The 10,658-nt window shown below is 46.9% G+C and overlaps 1 long non-coding RNA gene across 1 annotated transcript in view; it reads right to left on the reverse strand.

The window, feature by feature from the left end:
* The window catches only part of LOC310746357, a 123,626-nt gene extending 116,694 nt beyond the window's left edge, over window positions 1–6,932 (reverse strand). Inside the window, exon 1 of the long non-coding RNA XR_014540667.1 lies at window positions 6,530–6,932. This is a non-coding gene — a long non-coding RNA (uncharacterized lncRNA). The remainder of the gene's footprint in view (window positions 1–6,529) is intronic.
* Window positions 6,933–10,658: the final 3,726 nt, after the last annotated feature.

A 10,658-nucleotide genomic window follows, 5' to 3' on the forward strand; every position in this document is an offset into this window, starting at 1 on the left:
CTTCTCCTTGTGCCTTCCATCTTTCCCAACATCAGGGTCTTTTCCAAGGTGTCTTCTCTTCTCATGAGGTGGCCAAAGTATTGGAGCCTCAGCTTCAGGATCTGTCCTTCCAGTGAGCACTCAGGGCTGATTTCCTTCAGAACGGAGAGGTTTGATCTTCTTGCAGTCCATGGGACTCTCAAGAGTCTCCTCCAGCACATAATTCAAAAGCGTCAATTCTTCGGCGATCAGCCTTCTTAATGGTCCAGCTCCCACTTCTGTACATCACTACTGGGAAAACCATAGCTTTTACTATACGGACCTTTGTTGGCAAGGTGATGTCTCTGCGTTTTAAGATGCTGTCTAGGTTTGTCATTGCTTTTCTCCCAAGAAGCAGAAGCATAAAATCATGGAATTGTAGAGTTGGAAAGGACCTTGAGGATCACCAATCCAACCCTGTGTAATGGAGGAATCACAACAGATGGCCATCTAACCTCTGCTTACAAACTTCCAGTGAAGGAGATTGTAGATTTGATAAGAGGAATGGTTGAGAGTTTTGGATATGTTAAGCTGTAGAAGAGAAGCCTGAGAGGTGATATGAGAGCCATCTTCAAATATAACAACAACAACAATTTTATTATCTGTACCCTGCTGATCTGACTGGGTTTCCCCAGCCACTTTGGTCAGCTTCCAACATATATAAAAACATAGTAAAACATTAAAAACTTCCGTATACAGGGCTGCCTTTAGATGTCTTCCAAAGCTTATATAGTTACTTATCTCCTTGACATCTGATGGGAGGGCGTTCCACAGGGTGGGTGCCACTACCGAGAAGGCCCTCTGTCTGGTTCCCTGTAGCTTAAAAATTATAATACCTTTATTGTCATTGTACAACCTGTGTACAATGAAATTAAACGAGCCTCCCTCCCCCCCCCCAACACTCAATCTCTTATCGAACAACACACCACCTCGCAAGTCAATTTCTCCCAGATCCCCAGTTGGGGACTGGGAAGGATAAACACCCAATGCCTGAGCACATACACCTGAAACATCATAAAGTTGTGGCCAATTTTAATCCCATAGCACATCTTGAGTCATTATTCTGCTCGGGGGTCGCCTGGGGTTGGGGGGTCTCCACCTGTCCACGCAATGAGAATATATCACCGCCGACAAAGCGCCAGCGGGAGCCATGCCACGTCGGACGTGCCAACGTTTAGAAATACTCGATTCAGGCCAAAGAGGAAGACACTGCAGATGTTTCCTTTTCGTGGCTGCCGTCATGTCACCCCAGGCGTTTGATGTTTGTGTGGATGTGAGAAAAATCAATGTTTGCGAAGGAGGGAGGGAGAGGGCATGGGAGAGACCCAGACCTGATGAATTTCGCAAAGCAGCCAAGCATGATAGAGGCCCCGAGTCCGAAAGAGAGAGAGAGAGAGAGATGTCTTTGGCTGGGGAAGCCAAGTTTTGAAACGCAGATCCTCATCCAAACCCCGCCAAGATCAAAGGGAAACCTGCTGTTTGCTCCAGCAAGAAACGGGGGTGTTTTGGAGCATGGCGTGGGACGTAAAGGACAGCTTGACCCCTGTGGCTGCTGGAAGTCAGAGCGCAAGCAAACCTGAGGCTTCATTTTGGGCCCTAGCAGAGTTCCTGCCACAGATGATGGATCTCTGGCTGGCTTGCTGCAAGCTCGTTTCTGCCGCAGTCCCGCTGTTTGCTTAATACTTGAGTTATTTACAGCGATGATTGGCCGGTCTTTCCGAGAGAGAAACCACCCACGGCAAGGAGCAAAATGTAATAATGGCAGGACACGGGGGTGTTGAACACGGCAGCGAAAGGAAGGCGAGATCATGCAGAATGCTGCAGCACGATTGCTGACAGGAGGAGGTTTTGTGCGCATATGGCGCCTGTGCTCAGAGCAGGGGCCCCGACTTGGGCCCCAGGTTATGGGTGCCACCGAAAGTCAGGTTAGCAGCACTTAGCTCTGCAAATGTTGCAGCTTTAATGCTGCAACAAGTCATGCCATAAAACTTACCGTATATACTATATTTTTCCATGTATAAGACTATGTCCCCCCCCAAATTTTCTAAGTTTAAAATTGGGAGTTGTCTTACACACAAAATGTTTAAAATATTTATTTCTTCATTTTGGGCTCAAAAAATAGGAGTTGTCTTATACATGGGAGCGTCTTATAGACAGAAAAATACGGTACCTCTTGATTGGAAAAGCAACAACAACAGCCACCCTCAAAGCAGTTCACAAAATGAAGAATGTGGGAATGTTCAGGGTGATAGGAGAGGATATATAGTTTATTAATATCCTTCCTAACTTGTGCTAGCAAGTTTCTTTACCTAGCAGAGTTACAGTCCCCCTTTTACATGCACAGCAGGTAGCTGGTTGCAGGCTCGTGCAATTATACAATTCAGTCTGTCTCAGACTGAACTGTACGTTCCTGGTAAGTTCCCTTGAATCCTTCTTAAAAGAATAAATGTGATGGCCTGGGATTCGGACTCGGAGGCTGAACCTGAGGAATCCCAGCCTGCACATGATTCCCCGCCTCCAGAACCAGCTGAGCCGGGGCTGGGGCTTGAGCCTGAAGGGTCCTCACCTGTGCTGGATCCTCAGGTGCAGGCATCAGCTGAGTCTGCTCTGGGTCCTGAGGTGATGGAGGACCCATTGCCTGCAGGTGCTCCACTCTCAGCCCCGTCAGAGGAAGCTGAGGTTGCCTCTGGGTCCGGTAACCCTCCAGCCTCTCCTGAGCTGCAGAGGCTCAGAGCAGAGAGGCGGAGGGAACTAAGTTCCCACAGGAGGAGTGCTTGCCTCCAGACCAGGAGAGGCGAGGCACCTGTGGACTGGGGCTGCCCTATGCCTCGGGGCAGATAAAAGCCAGCCAGCCCCAGTCCCAGGTTGCGGGAGCAACATTGTTGGTAGCCAGTTCCTGCCTGCACCCTGCCCTGCCGGAGCTCCTGACCTCACCCGACTCCCTGCCTTGGACCCAGCTTCAGCTTTGACGGACAGCCACCATACCGCACCCTCAACCTCGGACTGGACTCGGACCTCGCCGCACGGATAACCCACAGGACCAGCACAATAAAGACGCCACAATCTTATTCAAAGTCAATAAAAGAAGTTTACTCACATCAGTTCACAATTGGATTCTTGAAGGCAGACTTAGTTACAAATATGTACATGTGGATCTACCCCGTATGGGGGAATAATCCCAGTGCTTCTGCTAGCTGAGAGCTAGCAGAGCAGTCCTAGCTAGTAGCTGGTCAAATGAAGAAGGAAGTCAAAAAGAAAGGGAGGGTGCTGTGTGACTCGTTCTTTTGTTACCTGGACAGGTTAGGTCACGCCCACCTTCCATCACATGCAAAAGGAAGGATGCTCCAGCCAGGAGCAACAGAAAATTTTTACTAGCTGGACCAAACATTCTCTCGCATGTCCACTCTAGGAAAACAAGGAATGTTGTACTTGACTGCCCCTCATGGGTCACATCCCACAAAGAAAACCATAACATCTTTAGTCAAAGCAATCAAAACATTCAAAAAAGGTTAAAACCAGGCATCACCATTTTAGATATCTGGGTAAAGGTAAAGGGACCCTGACCATTAGGTCCAGTCGTGGCCAACTCTGGGGTTGTGGCGCTCATCTCGCTTTATTGGCCGAGGGAACCGGCGTACAGCTTCCGGGTCATGTGGCTAGCATGACTAAGCCGCTTCTGGCGAACCAGAGCAGCGCACAGAAACGCCGTTTACCTTCCCGCTGCAGCTGTACCTATTTATCTACTAGCACTTTGACGTGCTTCGAACTGCTAGGTAGGCAGGAGCTGGGACCGAGCAACGGGAGCTCACCCTGTCGTGGGGATTCGAACCGCCGACCTTCTGATCGGCAAGCCCTAGGCTCTGTGGTTTAACGCACAGCGCCACCTGTGTCCCTTGCAGATATCTGGGTACATGTGTCTAAACAAAAATGTTTGAAGCAGGAGCCAAAAAGAGCATAAGTGAAGACACCTGCCTGGTGACTCTACACTAACAGATCGATTTCTTACAAATGTAGAGCAGGTAGTGTGTGGCACCTATAAGAGGACCAGTTCTGCAGAAAAATAGCCATGTAAACCAGCTCTCGTTTCTCCTGATGACGCTTCATGAAGCTAATTGGTGTCATCATCATGCACCTGGTTTTAAAGAAGGAAGAGGGTCAATACCGTCCAGCAGAAAGCATAAAATCAATATAGCTTTAGACAGCAGGGCTGGCATTGCCCTCACTTTATCAGATATAACCACTGGAAGGAAATGGAGGAGATGGCTAATTCCGGAGGCTGAGTTCCCAGGAGCTTTGGATAAAGGTCAGCGTCTGGGTTCCTTTGCCCCTTGATTATTTAATGATATTATTTTTACAAAAATGTATGTCATATTTCCTACCAAGAAGGTCACTTCTAAAACAGAAACAATACACACTTAGCCTTTGCATCTGCAAGACTGAATCATTGTTGTTGTTGTTTAGTTGTGTCCGACTCTTTGTGACCCCCTGGACCAGAGCACGCCAGGCACTCCTGTCTTCCACTGCCTCCCGCAGTTTGATCAAACTCATGCTGGTAGCTTCGAGAACACTGTCCCACCATCTCGTCCTCTGTCGTCCCCTTCTCCTTGTGCCCTCCATCTTTCCCAACATCAGGGTCTTTTCCAGGGGGTCTTCTCTTCTCATGAGGTACGTTTCCGAGCACAATTCAAAGTGTTGGTGCTGACCTTTAAAGCCCTAAACGGCCTTGGTCCAGTATATCTGAAGGAGCATCTCCACCCCCATCGCTCTACCCAGACACTGAGGTCCAGCGCTGAGGGCCTTCTGGTGGTTCCCTCCCTGCGACAAGTTACAGGAAACCAGGCAGAGGGTCTTCTCGGTGGTGGCACCCGCCCTGTGGAACACCTTCCCATCAGATGTCAAAGAGAACAACAGCTACCAGACTTTTAGAAGACATCTGAAGGCAGCCCTCTTTAGGGAAGCTTTTAATGTTTGATGCATTACTGTATTTTAATATTTTGTTGGAAGCTGCCCAGATGGGCGGGGTATAAATACCGGTAACCTGTAACCTCACTTCTTCAGGGAGAGAACCGCCACAATTTTATAAACCTGGGTCCTATTGCGTCACGGACATCATTTTTCTCAGAGCCCCGGTACCCTTAGAATTTAAGAAGAGCTTTGCAGGATCAGGCCAAAGGCCCGTCTAGTCCAGTATCCTGAGCGTACAGTGGACAACAAGATGCCTGTGGGAAGTCTGCGAGGAGACCATGAGCACAACAGCAGCTCTTTCCCCTCTTGTGGTCCCCAGTGATTGACACGGAAAAGATCCTTTCCTCCTTCTGCCTGCCAAGATTCCTTGGGCCTGTTGAAACGGGCCTTCCTTGGGGCAGTTGGTTCAGCTCCCCAATCGCCAACTGAAATGTCTTCTGCTTGCCTCCAGCTTTTCTGAGAGCCGGTCCACACTCTCCATCCTGACTTGCATTCCGTGAAGGGAACAGAGGTGGAGCCATGATGAGACAGACTCCTAACTGTGAGCCCGGCCGGCCTGGCCCGAGAGGCATCAATGCAGGTATTTGGGGAGGTTTTAACGAGACCTTCCTCCTAATTAAAAGGTCCATGGGGAAGATCTTCCTGGACCTCAGTCCTATAGCAGAAGCCAGCACTGATCCTGGCAAGGGTTCCTCCGGGGGGGGGGGGCAGGCGGTGAATATGTCAATAGCTCAGTTGGAACAAAGTGCTCTGTGTCCAAATCAATGCATATAATTTATTTGAGTCCAATTGTTCACAGTGTGATTTTTCAAAAAGCCTATTGGCTTTAAATTCCATTAACAGTGATAAATGAAGAGCCCTTTGCAGAAAATTACAGGCAGAGCAATTTGCAAAATGGGTGCAACTGAAAACCACGGGCAATATTTGCGTAATGTCGGTTCCTTTATTTCTCTGAATATTGCCATTAAGGGGTGTGCGCTTCAAACAAAACAAAACGAAAACCTCAAATTATATGGAGATGGTATTGTAAAAAAAATATTGATGGTTTAAAACTGAAGCAATGTTGGGAGATGTATGTCAATGACGGCAGCACGTCTCATGGGACATTAGTAGAATTAAGTGTTTTGGAATGCATTGGGAAAGATAAAGAGGCTTTCATAGAATCACAAAATTGTAGAATGGGGAGGAATTCAAAGGATCATCTAGTCAAACCCGCTGCAGATTGTGGGAATGTTGTGGATACTAGGAGAGTGTCGCAGGAAAACCCTTCCCCCCATCATTCAGTTTGTACAAACTCCACACACACACACACACACACACACACACACACACACTCACACACACGACATATGCTACCCTTCTGTTATAAATTCATAGAAAATCAACCATACATCGGATCTGCCCCGTTCCACTTTTATTTTACTCCATGAAGGAAGGACTACAAAATGGGGAAGGTTTGATGCAGGGCAGCCATAATCCCTTGAGCATACCAGCACGTACACAGGAGCCCTGCCCAGTTGCTATGCCAACCCTGATGGTCCTAGACAGAAGACCATCAAGATCACAAAGAACTTGCATATGGGAGTGGATTCAGCACGGACTGGAACAAAGTACAATGATCAGCTCTTCCCTCTGGGGGCAGGAAACTGCAAACTCCCCTTTGTCCTCTGGAAATGACTCATGGGGAGGGGGAAAGGAGGAACCAGCCAGGTGACAAGATACTCAGGTTACCTCCACAACTCCTCCCTCAACCCCTCCTTTTTGTGATGTGTCAATGATGTAGTCATGATGTAGTTCTAGGGGTGTAGTTTGGGGGATTAGCTGTTAATAAAAGTTTTGGGCTCTCTTTTGTTCGGGGCTTCCATCTTGTTTCACCTGGTGGCAGGTGGGAGTCCTGTCGCGACAGTCTTCAATAAAGACCAAGCCTACTGGCTGCTGTTTTGCTCTGGTATTCCCGGCTGGTGTCCTTCTTTTTATGTCCAAGGTAGCCCTAGGATTTCTCCATTAACAAGAGAATATATTGCTTACCCACGCTAGTCAGCTGGTAGCAGAGTACGTTCCCCTTTAGCTAGCTGGCAGATTCTTTTGAATCTCTTTACAGTGGTACCTTGGTTTAAGAACAACTTAGTTTATGAGCAACTTGGAATAAGAACGCTGGAAAACCTGGAAGTAGGTGTTTTGGTTTGTGAACCTTGCCTTGGAATAAGAACATGTTTTGCTTCCTATTGAGTATGTTCCATTTGTAAAAAAAAAAAAAATAGATTGGATAATTTTATTGTTTATTTAACATAATTGTTACAAAATATAAGCAAAATGTTACAAATGCATACATGTATATTTCAAATAAGGACATATATATGAAAAAAGGAACAAAAGAGAAGAAAAGAAGAAAAAAGAAAAAATAAAGAGAAAAGAAGAAATGTTGGAAGAATTTCTTCCAAGTTTATTCTACAGATATCTCAATATGAAAACAATAATAAAATTTCATTGATTGAAATTTGTAAATTGAGTCCCCTGCTGCTATGGGAAAGCATGCCTTGGTTTAAGAACGCTTTGGTTTAAGAACGGACTTCTGGAACACATTAAGTTCGTAAACCAAGGTACCACTGTACTTAAACAATCCTATCTGGTTTGTCCAGACTGGGTTTGTTCCTGGTAAATTCCCTTTGTTCCCTCTTAAAAAGAATAAAGACACAAAAGTCTTCTCTTAAAAGTGATAAGAAGTTTAGGTAAAGGTAAAGGGACCCCTGACCATTAGGTCCGGTCGTGGCCGACTCTAGGGTTGCGGCGCTCATCTCGCTTTACTGGCCGAGGGAGCCAGCGTACAGCTTCCGGGTCATGTGGCCAGCATGACTAAGCCGCTTCTGGCGAACCAGAGCAGCGCACGGAAACGCCGTTTACCTTCCCGCTGGAGCGGTACCTATTTATCTACTTGCACTTTGACGTGCTTTCGAACTGCTAGGTTGGCAGGAGCAGGGACTGAGCAACGGGAGCTCACCCCGTCGTGGGGATTCGAACCGCCGACCTTCTGATCGGCAAGTCCTAGGCTCTGTGGTTTAACCCACAGCGCCACCCACATCCCTTTTGATAAGAAGTTTACTTACATTCAGTTCACAGTAGGTTCCCTGATGGCAGGCTTTTAGCTTGTAGTTACAGAAGAGAGTTTGCGTTCATCCTATATGGGGATTAAGCCCATCAAGAACATCAAGAGCAACAAGAGTTGACAAGAGTAAGGGTCAAGAGAAAGATGGCTGTGTGACTGGCCCTTTTAAGGGGTCTCACAGGGTCCCAGGATGCTCCAGACAGGTGTGACAGGAAGCCCTCTCTGTCTGGAACAACATTCCCCTGTGTGTCCACTCTGGGCAAACAGGAAATGTTGCATTGGACTGCTTTCTGTGATGTCACATCCCACACAGATGGGGAAAACTTACATGCTAAACCATGGCTAGGCAAACTAAGGCCCGGGGGCCGGATCAGGCCCAATCACCTTCTAAATCTGGCCCGCGAACGGTCCAGGAATCAGCATGTTTTTACAGGAGTAGAATGTGCCCTTTTATTTCAAATGCATCTCTGGGTTATTTGTGGGGCCTGCCTGGTGTTTTTACATGTGTAGAATGTGTGCTTTTATTTAAAATGCATCTCTGGGTGATTTGTGGGGCATAGGAATTCGTTAATTCCCCCCCAAAAAATATAGTCCGGCCCCCCACATGGTCTGGGGGATGGTGGACTGACCCACAGCTGAAAAAGATTGCTGAGCCCTGTGCTAAACTGTTATTATTTTTAAGCAAGATACAACAGACCCTGTCTCACGGATAGAAAACTGCATTTCAAATGGGCCAGATCCAGCCTCCCCACTGCTCTTCTTAGATTCCATAGAATTGTGGAGCTGTAAAGGTCCTGAGGGTCATCTAGTCTAACCCCCTTCAATGCAGGAATCTCAGCACATGCTTTCCATCCAACTCAAAACCATATCAGAGCCTGCTTAGCTTTGCAAAAGTGCTAGCAGTTTTGTCGCTGCACCACTAAAGGTAAAGGTGAAGGGACCCCTGACCATTAGGTCCAGTCGTGACCGACTCTGGGGTTGCGGTGCTCATCTCACTTTATTGGCCGAGGGAGCCGGCGTACAGCTTCTGGGTCATGTGGCCAGCATGACTAAGCCGCTTCTGGCAAACCAGAGCAGCACACGGAAACGCCATTTACCTTCCTGCCAGAGTGGTACCTATTTATCTACTTGCACTTTGACATGGTTTCGAACTGCTAGGTTGGCAGGAGCAGGGACCGAGCAACGGAAGCTCACCCCGTCGCAGGGATTCGAACCACCGACCTTCAGATCAGCAAGTACCTAGGCTCTGTGGTTTAACCCACAGCACCACCCGCGTCCCTCGCTGCACCACTAGGAGGACATGAAAAACAGGATCTCAGAATGCTTCTGAGGAACACATTTGTTTTGAAAGAAACAAGATGCATCAGTTTCCATGCACATACATCGTGTTTTTTAAATATCTGACAATTTGAAGCACGCACAGAGAAAGGCACGACCTTCCCAACTTTGGCTCCCGTTTCCATGAAGACAAAACCGATATTTCCAGCAGATCCAAAACTTGACGAACGCAAGTGTTTCAGTTCCAAGTGTCAACATTCATATTTTAATCAGTTTTTAAAGGACGTCTTAAAATAACACAAAATGTGCTTTCTCACCATAAGACTGCATGTTAATTCCAAACTCGGCACGAACGCTACAAAACCTGTTCTATCGGATAAATTAGATAAACATAGACATCCCAGATATTTGACACCGAGAAGAATCTTGAAAATTATACATGGCCTTGCCAAGCCAAATATCCCTGCCTGTCTAGAGTGTCTGAGAAAACAATTAATCAGCAAGAAAAGGTTGCTTTTTCTCTCCTGTGGGTTCAGTAATGAAGGCATTCAAGGCTGCTGTTTATTAGCCCATCAAACCCAACTGGTTTGGCACCACCAAGGTGGAGAGGAATTTATGGTTCTAGTTTGTTCGGCAGCATTCGGCTGGGGCTTTGAGCTTTCCAAAACAGAATAAGACGGAGTGGACCTGCAGAAAGGAAGGATGGTTAAGACCGGTATTATCTCCATGTGATTAACACTTTTGTGGATTTTCCCCCCAGCCTGGGAACTGTCTTTGAGGGCCGTGTGCATTTAATTGTGACACTGTGCAGCCAATCAGAATTGTCAATATATGACAACATCACAAATCCAAGGGAACACGAGGGGCGTCGCATCCTCAATGAGCACTGACCTTACTCCGAATTGGCAAATGCTTTTGTTAAGTTGTGGGTGAACATATCAGGCGACACAGTGATTCTTCAAACAGCTCTTGTTTATTCACAGGCCAGAACAGAACTGAACTGAAGGGTTCAGCCAGCCTGCTTATATAGAGCTCCACTACAACGCAACAGTAACCACTTTCTGTAACTATCCAATCACTGAACGTCACTTTCAATCCCTTATTTGGATATGTGGACCTGAGTGAAAACTATCTACAGTATCCCCCTGCTGGCCCAGGGTGAGAACTTCAGTACATAACACCTTTCCCTCTGTTATTGGAATTCTAAGGTCTCCTGTATATAAATCATATGTTCATAAATTTACAAGGCAAACACATATGTAAGTATATAAACTACGTGTCTGAAACAGTACAG

This window comes from Podarcis filfolensis (assembly GCF_964270895.1).
Source record: "Podarcis filfolensis genome assembly, chromosome: 12".
Taxonomy (NCBI): Eukaryota; Metazoa; Chordata; class Lepidosauria; order Squamata; family Lacertidae; genus Podarcis; species Podarcis filfolensis.